Raw genomic sequence first — 19,800 nt, 5'->3', positions numbered from 1 at the left:
GCTCCAAATTTAGAAAAGCTTCCTGTACTACTTAAAGGCGACTTCTATCAAACTGGTGCCTCAAAGTAATACTTAAGTCGCCAGGAAATACTACATCAGCAATTAAAATGTTTACTGTTTATGCAATTAAAATCTGTATCCCCCTTCTCTTTTGCACTTTTCTCTCTGTAGCTATAAACAATGGGACCAAAGCAGTGTGCCAGATGGGGATGTCCTGCAACCAAAGCACAATACAAAACGCTTACAAGGGGAGCATGTTTCCTGCAGCAATATAAAACTCACAGTTCTGCAGAGCTCTTATGTAAACTCCCACGATCAGGACATATCAGAGGAGGTGCAACTGGACGAAAAGAGAGACGTGGTAAGTTAAGATTCTGAAATAATTCTGAAGGGTCGTTTCTATGACATTTATGGAGTTGTCATTTATTATAGACTGTACAATATATAGTACCAGCTTTATTAGTATCTAGTGTTGTATGACAATGGTAGATTAATTAATTAGGTTGCAGTCACACATAGGCACATTTTTCAGCATAAATCAAGTTTTCCTTGCTTTTTTTTTTAAGATGTTGTGCTATATTTTATAGCCTTTTGCAATCTTTGCAACTGTATTTTAGGATCTGATTTATTTTTACAGCTGCTGCTTATTTTTCCACTCATAAATTGAAACACTTATACAGGTGCCCATTGAAGACTGAGATTGAGAGGTATAACACCGGAACAATCATTATGTAATACAGTTGTTGTATGCAACTGCATGATTGTAGCAGCTGAACATGTTCAATTATGGTATTTGAAGATATTCCTAGTGGTGGATGTATCTCTAAGTATCACCTAGGTTTTCGGTTATTCCAGGGGTCCTCAAACTTTTTAAACAGGGGGCCAGTTCACAGTCCCTCAGACACTGTTGGAGGCCGGACTATAGTTTGAAAAAAAATATGAACGAATTCCAATGCGCATATTTTATTTGTAGTGCACAAAAAACAGGAAAAACAATACAATATTTATTGTTTTATTTATATATATATATATATATATATATATATATATATATATATATATATATATGACCACAGCGTGCCCCCTTTCAATGCAGAGTGACCACAGCGTGCCCCCTTTCAAGGCAGAGTGACCACAGCGTGCCCCCTTTCAATGCAGAGTGACCACAGCGTGCCCCCATCAATGCAAAGTGACCACAGCGTGCCCCCTTTCAATGCAGAGTGACCACAGCGTGCCCCCTTTCAATGCAGAGTGAACACAGTGTGCCCCCTTTCAATGCAGAGTGACCACAGCGTGCCGTGCCCCCTTCAATGCAGAGTGATCACAGCGTGCCCCCTTTCAATGCAGAGTGACCACAGCGTGCCCCCTTTCAATGCAGAGTGACCACAGCATGCCGTGCCCCCTTCAATGCAGAGAGACCAGTGCACTTACCTGCAGCGGCGGCTTCTCTTCAGTCCCCTGCGTCTCCTCGAGTCCCCCCGCCTCCTCTTCCACTCAAGACGCCTATGCGGCCCGAGCGGAAGCGGGAGCTGGGTACCTGTCGAAACTGGGTACATGCCAAATGTGGCATTGGGGGGGAGGCGAATGCTAAAAGCGGAACTTCCCCTTTTGGGTGGAGCTCTGCTTTAAAGCAGACCTTAAATCAAACATAAAAGTTACCCTCATAACCTTCCTTCCCCTAAGCCCTTTACATAAACACATAGTTCTGAAATCCACTTGTGGGGCACCTAATCAGGGCCGGACTGGCCCACCGGTACACCAGGAAATTTCCCGTTAGGCTGGCAAGTCCCCCCTGCCCTGGGGCTGCTGACACCTGTAAAACAAAATGGCCTTGGCCGGCCCAACATGCACACTGCGCATGCACCGCCCCCACTCGGGAAAGCCCGTACACGTTCGGCTATTCCCGGGCAGACGGCGCATGTGCAGTGACGTGTTGGCGCCGGGCGACGCCATTTTTAAATGTAAGACGCCTCAGCAAAAATTAAGTGAGACTCCTCCGCAGCCCCTGCGTACCATGCCTGCAGCACTGCATCTCCAGTACTATGCCCACAACCCTTCATCTCCTGTACCATGTCCGCAGCCCTGCATCTCCTGCATCTCCTGCACCATGCCCACAGCCCTGCATCTCCTGCACCATGCCCACAGCCCTGCATCTACTGCACCATGCCCACAGCCCTGCATCTCCTGCACCATGCCCACAGCCCCTGCACCATGCCCGCAACCCCTGCATCTCCTGCACCATGCCCGCAACCCCTGCATCTCCTGCACCATGCCTGCAGCCCCTGCATCTCCTGCACCATGTCCACAGCCCCTGCATCTCCTGCACCATGCCCGCAGCCCCTGAATCTCCTGTACCATGCCTGCAGCCTCTGCATCTCCTGTACCATGTCCAGAGCCACTGCATCTCCTGCACCATGTCCGCAGCCCCTGCATCTCCTGTAGCATGCCCACAGCCCCAGCATCTCCTGTAGCATGCCCGCAGCCCCTGCATCTCCTATAGCATGCCCGCAGCCCCTGCATCTCCTGCAGCATGCCCGCAGCCCCTGCATCTCCTGTAGCATGCCTACAGCCCCTGCATCTCCTGTAGCATGCCCGCAGCCCCTGCATCTCCTGCAGCATGCCCGCAGCCCCTGCATCTCCTGCACCATGCCTGCAGCCCCTGCATCTCCTGCACCATGTCCACAGCCCCTGCATCTCCTGCACCATGCCCGCAGCCCCTGAATCTCCTGTACCATGCCTGCAGCCTCTGCATCTCCTGTACCATGTCCAGAGCCACTGCATCTCCTGCACCATGTCCGCAGCCCCTGCATCTCCTGTAGCATGCCTACAGCCCCTGCATCTCCTGTAGCATGCCCGCAGCCCCTGCATCTCCTGCAGCATGCCCGCAGCCCCTGCATCTCCTGTACCATGCCCGCAGCCCCTGCATCTCCTGCACCATGCCTACAACCCTGCATCTACTGCACCATACCCACAGCCCTGCATCTTCTGCACCATGCCCGCAGCCCCTGCACCATGCCTGCAACCCCTGCATCTCCTGCACCATGCCTGCAGCCCCTGCAGGGAAAACCATGCATTTTAAAGCACATTTGAAGAGTGTATTATAGATAAGACAGATATGAAAGCATATAGGGCTTTATATATATATATATATATATATATATATTAGAGCTGCACGATTAATCGTATGAAAATCGCGATCTCGATTCACCCCCCCTGACGATCTAAACCTGCATATGCTCGATTCTTTGCATAGCTGAGGGAGCAGAGAAAACAGCTGTGGAAAACTCCCAGTAACTATAAACAAAATGATTACATTGTATCTTTCCTCCCGCAAACGCCTATCGGCATAAGTCTCCCAATAACTATAAACAAAATGATTACATTGTATCTTTTCCTTCCCTCTGCCAGGGAGAAAGGAAGTTTAACCTCTTAAAGACTAGACCTTTTTCTGACATTTGTTGCTTGCAAGTTAAATCCGGTTTTTTTGATAGAAAAGTACTTAGAACCCCCAAACATTTTATATATTTTTTTAGCAGAGACCCTACAGAATAAAATGGCGATTCTTGTAATATTTTATGTCACACTGTATTTGCGCAGCAGTCTTTCAAACGCAATTAATAAACTTTAATGAATTAAAAAAAAAAACGTAACAGTAAAGTTATCCCAATTTTTTTTGTTACACAGAGAATCGTGAGAGAATTGTGATCTTTATTCCAAGCTAAAAAATCGTGATTCTCATTTTGGCCAGAATCGTGCAGCTCTAATATATATATATATATATATATATAAAGCCCTATATGCTTTCATATCTGTCTTATCTATAATACACTCTTCAAATGTGCTTTAAAATGCATGGTTTTCCCTTTTATGAACGAGAGAAAATATTGACTTTATACTGTTGGGCTGCTATAATAATGCTATGGGGCTGGTATGAAATTATTTCCAGGGCTGAATTTTATTCTCAGTCTGGCCCTGCACCTGATAGAGGCGTACTGCACTTTCCAATCGCTCTCCCCACTCTTTCATAGAGATGGTAGAACCATTGAATTTTGTAACCAGTGCTAGAGCCTATCCCAGGGTGCTATTGTGGTCTCTAGGCTCCCATCTGTTACAACAGTTGTATTAGGGATATCCTGCTGACTAGGCCAAGTTGTGGGCAGGGCCATGTGGTTGGTACCCTGGTGGGAGGAATGGAGGCTTATAAATGTATTATTTGGTTAAGTGGAAAGCAACAGAGAACAGGAGCAACCTTTGCAAACACCAACCCTTGGTATAATGTCTATGACATCACCAGCATCTACTTGCTCAAGAGTTCCAGATAGTATGGAAACAGAACCCAGGCAACATACTGTAGGTGTGGAAGGTTTATAAAGGATTGACACACAAGGCAAGTAACCAGCAGCAGGGTTGTCCCTTTGATAAATCTTATGTTATCAAAACAGCTTTTAAGAAAGGGGTGACCGATTGGCAAGGTGTGGGGCAAATAGCAGCAGAAGACCGGTGCAAGTCTTGATTTTAGTACTGTGGCTTGGATATCCAGAAGAGTGGACCATGATTTCCCTAGTCTGTCCCTCCTCATCAGGAACCTTTGTCTAGGGCTAAGTGTGCTATCCCTATCTAGCAATGATTATGTCCCTAGTATATCAACTGTGCAACTGGGTGCCAACCACAGCGGAATACTGCTACTTATAAGCATTGCCCACACCCAAGATGGCTGCAGAGGTCATCCAGTGTGGCATTGTCTAAACGAATCACTGCTTCCTCAGTGATATCTATGGAGGCTGCAGGGGAACAGTGCTATTCTCCTCCTCCATCCCTTTTGTACAGTGGTTCGCAACACAGCGCCACATACAAAGAGAAGGAAAACTTCCCCTGCCTTCAAGCTCCCAAAGGCAAGACAGTAGCAAGGAAGATGAGAAGCCATGAGGAGCATCACCTGCATAGCAGACAGTGCTGAACTTTATGGACTGGTAGGTATGAGTTTCTTAAAAGTCAGCAGCCACGATACTTGTAGCTACTGACTTTTCATTTTTTTATTTGTATTAGGGAAATGCTAAAATGGGAAATTATGCCTTATATTTAAATTTTCTTCCTCATTGGATTGTCTTCAATGTTCCTCTTTTGTGCTGTTTTAGGATGGCAAATGTGCAAATGTACCTTCTATTGTATCCATGTTTCCTCTGGTACTACCCTAAAGCAAATCTATGCTTTCCAATTTGTTTTTTTCACCTCAACCCCAGCCAGTGTTGCCAACCTACCAGACTGAAATTTACTGACACAACACCCAAAATTTACTGGCAAAGCCAAGTTTTTACTGGCATTTCCAGAAGTTACAAAATTACAGTTTTAAGTGCAAATTTCAGTATTTAGGCTACAAACAATACAATATGCAATTAGCAACATGATTTAAGGTAGATATGAAAGAGGAAGTAAACCCTCATGAAACAAATGAGGAAAAAAAAACCTGTAAAGACAAAGGCATAATGAGCTAGTATGCATCGCATACTAGCTCATTATAAAATACTTACCTTAAAGCGAAGCCCCCGCAGTGCCGCCCGCTCAGCGACAGGGCGGCCGACATGTCCTGCTACCTCGCTCGAGTCCTCCGGCCATCTGATTGGCCGGGGGCGCGATTACATCATTCCCGCACATGCGCGCGGGAGCTACCGTTCACGGCATAGAGCTCTGAAGGAACGGCACGGGTGGCTGTTCCTTCAGAGCGCATGCACCGATGACGTCATCGGCTGCATGCAATGTAAATATCTCCTAAACGGTGCAAGTTTAGGAGATATTTATAGCACCTATAGGTAAGCCTTAATATAGGCTTACCTATAGGTTAAAGACTTTAAGATAAGTTTACAACCTCTTTAAAGGCAAAAACACATATTTCTTATTTTATTTTCGAAATAGTAAGTAGCTCAGGGACAGGACTCCGAAGAAATTAGAGTGGACAGCACACACACATGAAATTGACTCTCACAGTGACACTGACAGCAGTGTGTAGCAGCACAGATCACCGTCACATCACGTCCCCCCCGGAGTCACAGTGACAGTCTCTCTCCATGCTAGGTGGTCCCCTTCAGTCATCTCTAGTCCAATCAGCACTGACAGTCCCGCTCCTTGCCTTGCTCCTGTCCCACAGACCCAAACATGAGGCTCCAGCCACTCCCCTTGGCTCCCTTGCATCATGACGTCACACAACATGCTCAGGCACTGCCTCCACCAGACCCGCCCCTTGCCGACGCCCCCTGAACATACTGTGGCAGGCACTCAGATGGTCTCAGCCGGCTCCAGACTGCAACTGCACATGGGCAGTTCTGTTCTGAGCCGAGTGTCACAGCTATATTCTTTACTGGAAACCTTTTGCTGTCACTGGCATTTACTGGCAGGAGAAAAGTGCCCATTTTTTACTGGCTGTCAGTAAAAATACTGACGGTTGGCAACACTGACCCCAGCAGCTTACCTTTCCTATGCACCTGAATTACTCCGATCAGTACTGGGAGCCAAAGGAAATACCTGTCACATAAGGTTATTGATTAGCATTTGAATCACGCATGTAACATCGCTAGGACTATGAGAGGTGTCACAGGAGAGTCTATAGTCCTATGTTTGCTATGACTACACCAACTTATACATCTTACACATAGCTTTGCTTTCACTCATGGAGGCTGAAGGAAGCAGAAGAGGAGCGAATGGCAGGTAAATAAATTTGACTAAGGGGGGGTCTGCTTTAACCACTTTACCACCGGAGGATTTTGCTGTCTTACGTCTGGGTCACTTTTTGCGATTCGGCACTGCATGACTCTAACGGACAATTGCGCGGTTGTGCGACGCTGTACGTCCTTTTTTTCCCACAAACAGAGCTTTCTTTTGGTGGTATTTGATCACCTGTGCGATTTTTACTTTTTGAGCTATAAACAAAAAAAGAGCGACAATTTTGAAAAAATAACAATATTTTTCACATTTTTTTATATGAAACCCCCCCCCCCCCCCCAAAAAAAAAATGTAAAATTCTAAATTTTTTTATCATTTTAGGCCAATTTGTTTTCTCCTACATATTTTTGGTAAAAAAAATTGCAATAAGTGTATTTTGATTGGTTTGCGCAAAAGTTATTGCGTTTACTAACTAAGGGAAAGATTTCTGTAATTTTTGGTGTTTTTTTTTAAACGAGTAATGGCGGCGATCTGCGATTTTTTTTGCGGGACTGCGACATTGCGGCGGACAGATCGGACCCTTGACTGACATTTTTGACACTTTTGGGGGTACCAGTGACATTACTACAGTAATCAGTGCTATAAATATGCACTGTTACTGTAAAAATGACACTGGCAGGGAAGGGGTTAATTTTTATTGGAGAGAGAGGGGTTAATGTATGCCTGGTGCTTACTGACGTGTGTGGGGGGAGGTGACTGTGTGACACAAGGACAGATCCAGGGTTCAGCTATGCTGAACCCTGCAATCTTACCCTGCCTGTCACTTAGGAGATCCGCCCGCTTTGTTCACACAAGCGGGCGGATCTCCACACTCGATTCCCCGACGATCGGGGAAGAGCGGCGGGGAGCACCGGCACTCCTCCCCTGGCCCAACTCCCGCTGTGACTGAATACAGCGGGAGCGAGCCTCCGGCGGCGCGCGCGCGCGGCGCCGAGAGAGGGTAATGTCTGGCGACGAAATGTTCTACTTAACTGCTCGGTGCAACGATATTGCACAGAGTGGTCCCTTTCCTCTTTGAAAGTCCCCCACCGGCGCTGACCTCTATCTATTGACCTGCTCTCTAATTAAATGATTAGTGATGATACTGTATATCAAAAAGAAGGACCGAGCACCAAGAAACAACTTAAAGCTCAATCACCCAGCGCTCTGTACTTATACACAGGTATGCTCCTGGACAACAATACTAAAAGAAGCAGCCGCCTAGATAAAGGAAAACATTGTATATAGGTGTGTATTAAAATAAGCACAAGCGGCGCTATACCTAAAACCAACCACTTGATATGATTGGATGACCAAACCTATCGCATATAGTCATAAGTCTCTCACAAAAGGAAATTTAAATGTATAAAAGTATATAAAATATAAACAGAATCAGGGTCCGTGAAAGAGAAAGTCCATCACCACCAGAACTTCATGTGGGGTTGCTATGGAATATATGATCCCGGTGTAATACTGCTAAGTATGCACCTCCACCTCACCGCATGTAAGACACTCGAGTATATACGCTTACCAGATAGCTTTATTAGTGAAGCCTGTAAGGTCAATTCCAATCCGGACTCTCCCAATGATCCGATCCCTATTGGACCTGCTCGTGGCTTTTGCTCTCCTAGACAAACGTCTGATTTCCCAGGCTGAGAGCTGTATACTGTATACTGTATTAATGACACTGGCTGGGAAGGGGTTAACATCAAGGGGAAATTAAGGGGTTAACTTAGTACCTAATAAGTGTAATGCGTGCTGCTTTTACTTACTGATCTACCTGTTTTTTTTTCTCCCCACTTTTCACTTTTGTTTGTAAACACAGAACTCTGTGCTGTGATTGGACGCAGCCAATCAGCAGGCTTCAGCAGAAATTGTTAGCTGAATTCTGCTGCCAAACCCGTGTTGTGTCCAATCACAGCATGGGTCAGCAGGGGGCATGTGACCCCCCGACCAGGAAGAAATCTGACAACATACATGTACATTGCTGCTCCTCCACCTGTTGCCCACTCGCATTATATTTGCTGTGAGTGGTGAGCAGGTGGCTCAACAGAACTAAAGAAAAAAAAAAACAAGATAAAAATGAATAGCACTTTAAAAGATACAATAAAAAAACAATCTTTTGCTTCATTCCAAAAAAGTACTCTTTTCTGCCTCTAGATGTTCTAAATCTGAGCCAACATCATTTAACCACTTGCCGACCGCTCACATTGATACTACTGCGGCAAAGTGGTTAGTTATCGTCCAGCGATCCTCCCCTTGTGTGAAAAATATTGTTATTTTTTCAAAATTGTCGCTGTTTTTTTATATAGCGCAAAAAGTAAAAATCGCACAGGTGATCAAATACCACAAAAGAAAGCTCTATTTGTGGGGAAAAAAAGGACATAAATTGAATTTGGGTACAGCATCGGACAACCGCGCAATTGTCCGTTAAAGTAACGCAGTGCCGAATCGCAAAATATGGCCTGGTCAGGAATGGGGTAAAATCTTCCGGTCTTAAAGCGGTTAAAAATACGCTCATTGAGAATTTTTTTGTCAAAGACATGTAGCTAAATACATTTTGGCCTAAATATATGACAAAAATTGAATATATTGGATATTTTGTAACTGTCAAAGTAGAAAAATATTGTTATTTTTTCAAAATTGTCGCATTTTTTTATTAATATCGCAAAAAATAAAAAGCGCAGAGGTGATCAAATACCACCAAAAGAAAGCTCTGTTTGTGGGAAAAACGACGTTGCATGACCGCGCAATTGTCAGTTAAAGTCGCACAGTGCCGAATCGCAAAAAGTGGCCTGGACGTAGGACAGCAAAATCCTCCGGTGGTAAAGTGGTTAATCCACTTCCTCTGAGCCCAGGTCATCTTGGACCCACCCCTAGACTGTTACTGGATATTGAAAAGAGAAGCACAGCGATGAACTTGTGTCTCTGTCACTCTCCTTTCTCTTCCTTTCAGCATGCTTCTTGTGTGTGCTGATTGGTTCCTTCTGCTGTTTCTTCTTCTCACGCTCCAGCCCTGCTGTTCAGGAACTGCAAGAGGCTGATGCCTTAACAAATTCATGTACTTACACTGCTTGCATTTATAAAATACATTTAGGGCTTGCTTGCCATTCGATGTGTCAATAGAGCTTTACGACTCTGGCAACTTGTATCTTACACAGAGCTTTGCTTTCACTCCTGGTAAATGAAAGAAGCAGCATAGGAGTGGAAGGAAAGTAAGTATTTTTTTGGAATTGAAAAGACAAGAACTCACTGCTCAAGGTGGTGTAATTGCCTGATGACTCACACTGGTGCATGCCCCGGCTCGCCTCCGTGAAACTTGATAAAGAAAAAGAAATTGACAGCACTCCAGGTTGAGTCAAAATCCAGATTTATTGACTGGACATCCAAATATGACAATCGTGACAAGGTATATTTTTTTGGGATGGGGTGGAGAAGGATTAGAACCCCTGCCAGTTTTTGTTGCCTCCTGGGACCCCGTTAAGGAGATTTACCTTCTCTATTTGTCCTGTTTACCATTGTCATTGAAAGTGAAAGTAAAATAAAATCCCAATTTTGGGTTGTCCCAAGAACATTAATAGAGGGAAAATGCTTCAATGGGGACCTGGTGGATTTCCTCTCACTTCCTGTTTGGCTATGGGACAGGAAGTGAAGGGAAATCTTCACAATTGGACACAGGTGGCGAAAAAAATTGACAAGGGTTATAGCTCTCTATCCAAAGCTCTATCCAAAATGAAAAAAATATATATTTAGGGCTCATTCACATCAGTTGTGCTGGGATGGTGCTAGGCAGCCTTGTGCTGTGGGAGAAGAACTTCATGAAATATCACTTTGACATTTCAATAAAGTTTGGATACAAAAATGTAAACAGGATGGTGCACTGGTATTGGCACATTGGTACCGGTGCCAGTGTGATAAGCACAGCTGTCTGATATGCACAAGCACTCATGATGTACTGTATTAATAATTACAGAACTGCTTTTTTTATCTGCCTGGAGTTTAACTCTGTGGAATCATAAACACATGGTTATTAGAGTTGAAAAAACACTGATGTTTAATGGAAATTTAACGCTCACAGCTTCCACAGCTTGGGTTCAGAGGAAAGCAAAATAAAATATTCTTTGCAACTCTTTTCAGTCTTTTCCCCAAAATTGCGTTTATGCAATTACATATATATATATATATATATATATATATATATATATATATATATATATATATATATATATATATATATATATATACGAAAAGTTAAAGCTGTATCCTGAAAAGATTAAAGAATATGTGCTTTCTGTGTGATCAATGATAGCTTTAGAACAACCTGTGGCACTTGTGCTGCTTCTCACTCATCCATCCTGAGCTCTTCTGTACAGATACTGCAAGAGGAAGATACCAAGAAAGTTCAGGTACCTATACTACTTGTATTTAAATAAATATATTTAAAGGCCAACTCTGAAAAATGTTAACCTTCCCGAGCAGTGAGGCTGCATCTCCAGTCTGAGGGTTAACTGCTTATTTGGTCTAGAGCAGTGGTCTCCAAACTGCGGCCGGCGCCGGATATGGCCCTTTGCTTGCCTTTATCAGGCCCTTAGGGCACTATAACTCCTACTAACGATATTAATGGGGGCATAATTCTTGCCACTGACACAAACAAGGGCTATACCTCCCACTGATACCAATGATGGTCACCCTTCCATCCACTGACACCAGTATTGGGGCACCATTCCTGCCACAGACACCAATGATGGGGCACAATTCCTGCAACTGACACCAACAATAGGGCATTATTCTTCCTATTGACGCCAATGATGGGGAATTATTTCTGCCACTAAAGATTTGGCATTGTTTACTACCACTGACACCAGGACATTTTCTACTTCTACTGGCCACTGTCTGGCCCACCTAAAGTCTGAAGAACAGTTAATTGGCCCTTTGTTTAGAAATTTTGGAGACCTCTGGTCTAGAGGAGTGTAAAAGTATTTTAACGTACTCGATCCTCCACTCCCCCGGCAGGTGGCCCTCATCTACACTCTAGCGGTGGACCATCCCTGGGCTTTATAATTTCCATTGCAGGGCTTGATGGTGCCAGGACCTTAGATTGCTAGAGCATGGGGAATAAGATGCTATGGGGAGGAGCAGAGGATAGGGTAAATAGGTCTTCTTTTCTATGTACTCAAGACCTAAATAAGCAATTAACACTTGCAGTGTGGGCACAGCCCCACTACAAGGGATCATTTTAGGTTTCCTGGAGGTGGACTTTAAAGTTACACTACACTAGTTTAAAAAAATGTATTCTGTTTCAGTATAAATATTATACAGGATTTATATAGCGCCAACAGTTTGCTTAGCACTTTATTATATAGAGAAGGACAGTACAGCTACAATACAATAAAATACAAGAGGGTTAGGAAGGTTCTGCTCATAAGAGCTTACAGTCTAATAGGTCCAAGTGGTACAAAAGGTTATAACTGGGAGGGGGGGGGGGGGGGATGAGCTGATGGAAGCGATAAAAGTTCAGATAGATTGGCATGATAGGCTTCGCTGAAAAAATTATTTTTTTAAGGGTCGTCTAAAGGCAGACAGAGTAGGATATAGCTGGAAAGACTGAGGTAGAGAGTTTCAGAGGATGGGAGAGGCTCTGCAGAAGTCCTTGAGATGAGCATGGGAGTATGTTTTCTTTACTCAAAAAAAAACACCTTCTATTGCTGTCAGCCTCCTCCATATTTCCCTAAAGGAAAGCTATGAGAGCTCAGGGAGGATATTACAAATTTAGGAAAACACATTAAATGATTTCCTGAAAAATATATTAAAGGGCCATTAAGCAGCGGATGTGTGTGGATTATTTTTTAAAAATAAGGATATTGTTTAGGGTCACTTTAGGGATATACTGTATAAAAAAAAAAATACTGAGCTTCATTAATTATTGTTTAATATAACTTTCTGGATTTCAGCTGTACATTTAAATTGGACTTTGCAACATTTAGCAAAATTACAGCTTGCGTGTAAATTGCATTTCCTTGATTATCAGAAAAGGGGCTAGCCCTGAATCCTTCTTATCTTGGAGGCGCAAACATGAAATACTGCTAGGGAAACTTGTAAGAAGCACATACTGTAGCTGGGTCAATAGCCTGAGTGAATAAGTATGCTATTTCCTCTGCTGAAAACATTCTGGAATTCTTGAATACAATAATTTAATCTTGCTCTTATAATGAATTTCCTTCCTGAAGTTAAAGTGAAACTTCATGCAAAATAAAAAATGACATATAGGATGCAGTCTGCTATTAGCATTAAAACCACAGTTCATTTGTTTCTCTGTGCCCCCATAGAACATACTTTTACTCCTTGGTGGTCCAACCAACAAGTGTGTTATTTTAAAACTTCCTAAGATCAAGCTGTCCAGCAAAAGCAGCTAGAGGATTAAAACAAACCATTTACCACTGACAGGGGTACTTGCAATGTCAGCTTTTTATAATTAAGTTAAAACCTTATCCTAATGTAAAAACAAAACTGTTTGTGTAAGTGATTAACCACTTCTGGACCGGAAGGTTTTACCCCCTTAATGACCAGGCCATTTTTTGTGATATGGCACTGCGTTATTTTAACTGAAATTTGCGCGGTCATGTGACACTGTACCCAAATAAAATAAATGTCCTTTTTTTTCCCTACAAATAGAGCTTTGTTTTGGTGGTATTTGATCACCTGTGCAATTTTTATTTTTTGCGCTACAAACAAAAAAATAGCAACAATTCTGTAAAAAAAAAACAAAAAAAAAACAATATTTTTTACTTTCTGCTATAAATTATTCCCAATAAAAAAAATTTAAAATCACATTTTTTCATCATTTTAGGCCAATGTGTATTCTGCTACATATTTTTGGTAAAAAGAAATGCCAAGAAGTGTATATTGATTGGTTTGCACAAAAGTTATCATCACAAATTAGGGGATGAATTTATGTAATTTTTATTTATTTATTTATTTTTACTAGTAATGGCAGTGATCAGCGATTTTGAGCAGGACTGCAACATGGCGGCAGACAGATCGAACACGTAACTGACACTTTTGGGGGGGACCAGTGACGTTACTACAGTAATCAGTGCTAAAAATATGCACTGTTACTGTGCTAATGACACTGACAGGGAAAGGGTTAACACCAGGGGCGATTAAAGGGTTAAATGTGTCCCTAGGGGGTGCTTTCTAACTGTGTGGGGGATGGGCTTGCTGAATGAACACAGAGACCTGTGTTTCTAAATAAGAGGAACACAGAATCCCTGTGTTCATTACTGACAGAACAGCAGTCTGCCGTTGTAAATACTGTCTGCACGGGGAGCAATCACGGGTGCTCGGCAGACATCACTTCCGCCGGACGCGCTGATTAGCACCCCCCTGGAGCCAATCGGCACGTGCATGCACCTCCAGTGGCGTGCGCGCACCCCCACTAGCAGTCCTGGGCAACGATGTACAGGCACGTGGGACAGAACGGGACAGAGCAGGTGTCGAAAGTACGGCAGCTGGTTGGCTAGTGGTTAAAAAGTGTTAGCTGAAGTTAGGCCTCAAATTGTTGGTCACTTCTGTAAAGTCTATACAAGTCTACTACTCCATCTAACACTACTCTCTCCACAAAGTGACAATGCTGCTGTCCAAGGCTGGTTACATTGCTCCTTTGTAGATAGGATGGAGGAATAAGTGTACCCACCCTAGGGCCTCATGCAAGGCTGCTGCTAGAAACCACATGGCTATGTACAGCCTATCTGACGCTGTTGGGGGGGGCTTTGGTAAAAGGGTTTAAACAGACCTCTGATATCTCACTTTTGAGAAATAGAAAGAAATTGAGGACATAGATCCCCAATCCTTTCTTTGCAGCCTATGTACTGAGGCTCCTGTTCATTCATAAACTGAATTTATAATATAGGAAAAAAGGAGTGCTAAGTACCCAATCACCCAGCGCTTATACAAATTATGCGGCAATATTTAATGTGCATAAAACTTAATTAAGAACCATAAAATTCCAAAAGCAGCTGCCTAAAAGGCATCATTAGTGGTACGCACCTTTTTTACATGAAGTTATAATAAACAATGTTAACTATGCTCCAATTTTGAACACAATGCGTGATCTGTACTGATCATTCAATGAGCTCATTCAGAAAAAGGGGCTGGTAAAAATGACATATTTCCAGCCCTCCCTGCTCTCTATCCTAAAATGAACCCCCCGTGTCCCCGCGTCAGCCTGCAGGAGGGAGAGAAGGGGAAGTTAGCAGTACTGTGGGGTAAAGATGCACACAGGGGGATCGAAGCAGCAGGGGGAATAGGATCATGGAAGGGAGGTGATCATTGTGGTGAGAAGGGGGGGGGGGTTACAGGAGCAGATCCCCTGTGAGAGGAGGAAAGCCAGCTTTCAGCTGCTGCAGGGTGAGCCACACAGGGCATTGGTTCCTCTAATTACCCTCCCACCAATCACCCCCCCGTCCATGATCCCATTCCCCCTGTTGCCTGGGCCCCCCTGATGAACTGATGGGGCCCAGACCCTGTACAGGAGGCCTGGCTGTACCCCTTTATTGGCAGCCCTGGGCCTGGGAACTGGAATCTGAATTAAAGAAACATTTTGATGCACAACGGGAAGCTGCTGACCTGCGTCATTGAATCTTAGCTTTGATTTCCAGAGAAGAGCCAAAAAGACAGTCTCCCGTAAAAGGTAGGTGTAACAACAAGGCCTTCGTACACTGTTACTCTACGGATCAGTTTTGACTATTGTAAAGGTCTTCCACCCATCTCTTTATTTACTCTATGGATCTGCACTTTGTGGAAAAGTGGTTGTAAACCTGGAAAACATAAAACAATTTGATCACACAATAAATCAAGTTAATCAGCAATAAGTGTTTGAACTTAGTTTCACATCTAGAAACACTCCCATTCTCCTGCAATAACCCCTGCTTTGCTGAAGTGACTCAACCCTACACCAGAAAATGTTTGGGAACGTCCCTCTCCGTACCTTTTGATTGACAGACTGCAAACACACAGTTGCCGGGTAGATGTACCATGCGTGCTTATGAGCTGAGTCAGTTTCACTGGAGAACCTGTATAGCTGGGGGGAATTGCGTGACATCATGCCTCTGCCTCCCAAGTCTCCAGTTCTAAGCCACACTCGCAGATCGGCAGTTTTAAGAGGGTTGTGACAAGCTGAGGTTGCATTTTTAAGAGGTATTTACAATTTAATTTATGTTATTACTATAATATCTATTAAATGGTGCGAGTGTACTTTTTTAGATTTACAGTAGGTTTACAACCAATTTAAACCTCAAATGAATGTCAAACACAGGAAAACAATTTCAGTTGACATGAGCCTGAATACTTGCAGGAAAAAAGCAGGGAAGCAGCCACGGAAAGGTAAAGTATATTTCCTCTTCTGAAAATGGTAGTTGCCTAGCTGTCAATCTGGTACCCTGCCTTTAATAATTTGAATCAATGACTCCCAGAAAGTATAAGGACCTTTATTTGACTTTCCTTACATTTTTTCCTGGTTAGAAAAACTACCAGACAACTGGCATTTTCAGCAGGAGGTCAATGGGAGCTACAATATTTCTCTCATGACAAGTGTACTGTGATACCCCTGTGATGGGGTATTTTCTTAATCCAGCAATAATTTGCCACACTGTTATGCTTAGCTTCAGATGCCTATTCTTGTAACCACTTGTGTTAACTGCAGAAGTATGAAACCCCTTTTAGCAAATAAGTGTTTTTCAAAATCAGTTTCGAGCATCCATGGAATTCTGTGTCTACAATACAAATCGCATCCATCTGCAAATCCTTGGGGGTTATTTTTGCTTTTTTTTTCTTCTTGCAGTACATTTTCCTCTTAAGGAGACTCTGTCACCAGACCAATAATTTTAACAACAATCTTCCCATAAGAATATATGTGCATTTAGCATATTTTAGGCATCTTATTTATCAGTAAAAGCCTTCTTTGTGTAGACATCCCAAAACCCTAAAACTGCTGCTGGGCACCACCATCTTGTATATTTTTCAGCAGCCCCAGCAGACTCAGAGCTGTTACTCAAATGACAAACTATAGTATTCCCCTTTGCTCCTCTCCTGGGTGCAATAAAAAAGGGTATGAGGCAGAGGAGCTGCCAGTACAAAATATAATTAGACACTCCCAGAAGAGAAAAAGTGTAATGACGTGCAAAGATGGAGGGTGAGGGGCTACGGAATTGACACTTCCTGGAGTGTCAATTACGTAGTCAGTTTAGAGGCACTTTACCTGTCAGGAAAAACATTGATTAAAGTAGGTGACTGGTCTCTTTAAAGTGAATTATATGGAAAACACATAATTGTTATTCATATATGTAAATGATTAAAGGGTAACTCCACTTTCGTGGGGGAAAAAAAAGCAAATAAAAAAATAATATAGCATATACAATTGTGACACAAGTAATATTGAGATTGAATGTTATTAAAAATTACCATTTATTTTCAATCTGCAGCTCTGTAATTTTCTGTAAAATGCAATGCAATATGTCTTACCTGGAGGTGTTCTGTACACAGAATGTGTACTGACCAACCCCAAGAAACATAATTTCCTGCTTGTGTGATTGGCTCAATGATTTTCCTAGAAGTTTGCACTAAGATACAAGTCAGACTTTTGGCATTCCCTGCAACCAAAATCTCAACTTTGGTGAGATACTCCCAATTGAAAAAAGAAGTGTTTTTCAACCTGTTTTCAACCAGGGCACCCTTTAAAATCTGGCAGAATCTCGAGGCACACCCACCAAAAAAATGTAATTTGTTACATCAATGGGATACTTGAGCCTGGGACGATCCACACAACTGCTCTATTCTTGCAGGAATGGATGAGAGACAAACGCAGTGCTCCTGGTCCACAGCCCTAAGTCACTGTCTGTACTTGTTCTTTCTCTGTAGAAAATACACTTTTAATGAATTGAAACCAAACACACTATATACCCCATTTTTTTTTTTTTGTATAATATAAATAAAAGATGATGTTAGGCCGAGTACATAGATACCTAACATGTCACCCTTTAAAATTGCCCACGCTTGTGGAATGGTGACAAACGACGGTGCTTGAAAATCTCCATAGTGAACGCTTTAAACACTTTTACAGGTTACCTGTTTAGAGTTAAAGAGGGGTCTAGCACTAGAATTATTGCTCTCGCTCTAACATGTGCGTTGATACCTCACATGTGTGGTGCGAATACTGCTTACATATGCGTGTGCGACTTACGTATTCATTCTTTGCTGTTGGGGAGGCGCTTACATTTTTTTTATCCTTTTTATTTACCTTTTTTTTCACTGTCCCTTTAATTTTAATTTTTTTTATCACTTTTATTCCTATTACAAGGAATGTAAACATCCCTTGTAATAGAAATAAGGATGACAGGTCCTCTTTATGGAGACATCTGGGGTCAAAAAGACCCCAAATCTCTCCTTTACCTTTAAAAGCAAAGAATTAAAACAAAAACAAAACAAACCTTAAATTATTATTTTTTTTTTATGTAATATAAATATGCTTAAGATATGTGGGTTTTATTTAATTAATTATTGATAATGGTAACTGTTCTTCTTTTTTTATATTGTATTCCACTTGCATATTTCTTTTTTCTATATTGTATTCCGCTTGCACATCTGCTGATGTTTGGCTGCAGGGCAGGTGTAGTGCAGGATACCTGCAGTTTTCATGTGGTTTCTCATAAACTTGTACTATATCCTACATTTTTTATGCATATTCTGAAACCCCCTACAAAAAATGAGGGACATAATAGAAGTCTATGTAAAACCACAGGGAATGCATATGAAAACTGCGGGTATCCTGTGCTACAGCTGCGCTGCGGCCAAACTGCAGCAGACGCGCAAGCAGAATACAATATAAAAAAAAAGGAAATGTGCAAGCAGAATGCAATATAAAAAAATAAGTGCAGTTACCATTATCAATAATACATTCCTATGGGAAATAAATTTAGAAGAGACAAAGCCAAACCTGGCTGGCTAAACCGTAGCGTTAAAAAACTTATTAGGGGAAAAAAATTGGCCTTCAAGAAATATAAATCAGAGGGCACAGTATCGGCCTTCCAGCAATACAAGGAGGCAAATAAGAAAAGTAAACAAGAAATCAAGATGGCTAAAATCAACTTTGAGAGACAAATAGCAGAGGATAGTAAAAAAAAACCAAAGAAATTCTTTAAATATATCAACAGCAAAAAAACTAGGGCAGAGCATATTGCACACATAATTAACGATGATGGGAGGATGGTTACAGAGGACACTGAAAAAGCAACCGTGCTGAATGCTTTTTTCTCGTCAGTCTTTACGCAGGAAAAGGAGGGGTAAACTGACCATGACTGTATGGTTAGTAGTAATACACAGGACTTGCCACTATGGCTAACAGAGGGTGAAATCAGGGAAAGACTGGATAAACTTGACACAAACAAATCACCAGGTCCGGATGGCGTACATCCGAGAGTACTCAAGGAACTCAGTAAGGTTATATCTAGACCACTGTTCCTGATCTTTGCTGACAGTATTAGGACAGGAGATGTACCAGGGGATTGGAGGAAGGCTAATGTGATTCCGTTATTCAAAAAGGGCCAGAGGCATATCCCGGGAAATTATAGGCCTGTCAGTTTGACATCAATAATATGTAAACTTTTGGAGGGGATGATAAGGGACTATATCGTAGAATATGCTAAAGACAACAACATCATCAGCAGTAACCAGCACAGGTTTACAAATGGGCGTTCTTGTCAAACCAATCTCTTAGCATTCTACGAGGAGGTGAGCTGTGAGCTAGATAGGGGCAGACCAGTGGATGTGGTGTACTTGGATTTCGCTAAGGCGTTTGATACAGTTCCCCACAAGCGCTTAATTTATAAAATAAGGTCTGCAGGTATCGACAGCAGGGTTTGCTCTTGGATACGGAAATGGCTAAAAGGCCGTGTCCAAAGGGTGGTAATAAACAGCGCATACTCAGACTGGTCTGAGGTAGTAAGCGGGGTGCCCCAGGGCTCAGTCCTGGGACCAACCTTGTTCAATTTATTCATAAACAGCAATGAGGACGGGATCAGTAGTTCGTTATCAGTTTTTGCAGATGACACAAAA

The 19,800-nt window shown here is 42.6% G+C and overlaps 1 protein-coding gene across 1 annotated transcript in view; it reads left to right on the top strand.

The window, feature by feature from the left end:
• The first annotated feature begins 226 nt into the window (after window positions 1-226).
• Window positions 227-19,800, top strand: part of LOC309554047 (leukotriene C4 synthase-like) — a 180,777-nt gene continuing 161,203 nt past the window's right edge. Inside the window, exon 1 of the mRNA XM_082255572.1 lies at window positions 227-361. The gene's annotated coding sequence lies outside the window, so the exon portion shown is untranslated. The remainder of the gene's footprint in view (window positions 362-19,800) is intronic.

The sequence above is a fragment of the Pelophylax lessonae genome, assembly GCF_965119305.1.
Source record: "Pelophylax lessonae genome assembly, chromosome: 4".
NCBI lineage: Eukaryota > Metazoa > Chordata > Amphibia > Anura > Ranidae > Pelophylax > Pelophylax lessonae.
This window is presented reverse-complemented; position numbering and strand designations above follow the sequence as displayed.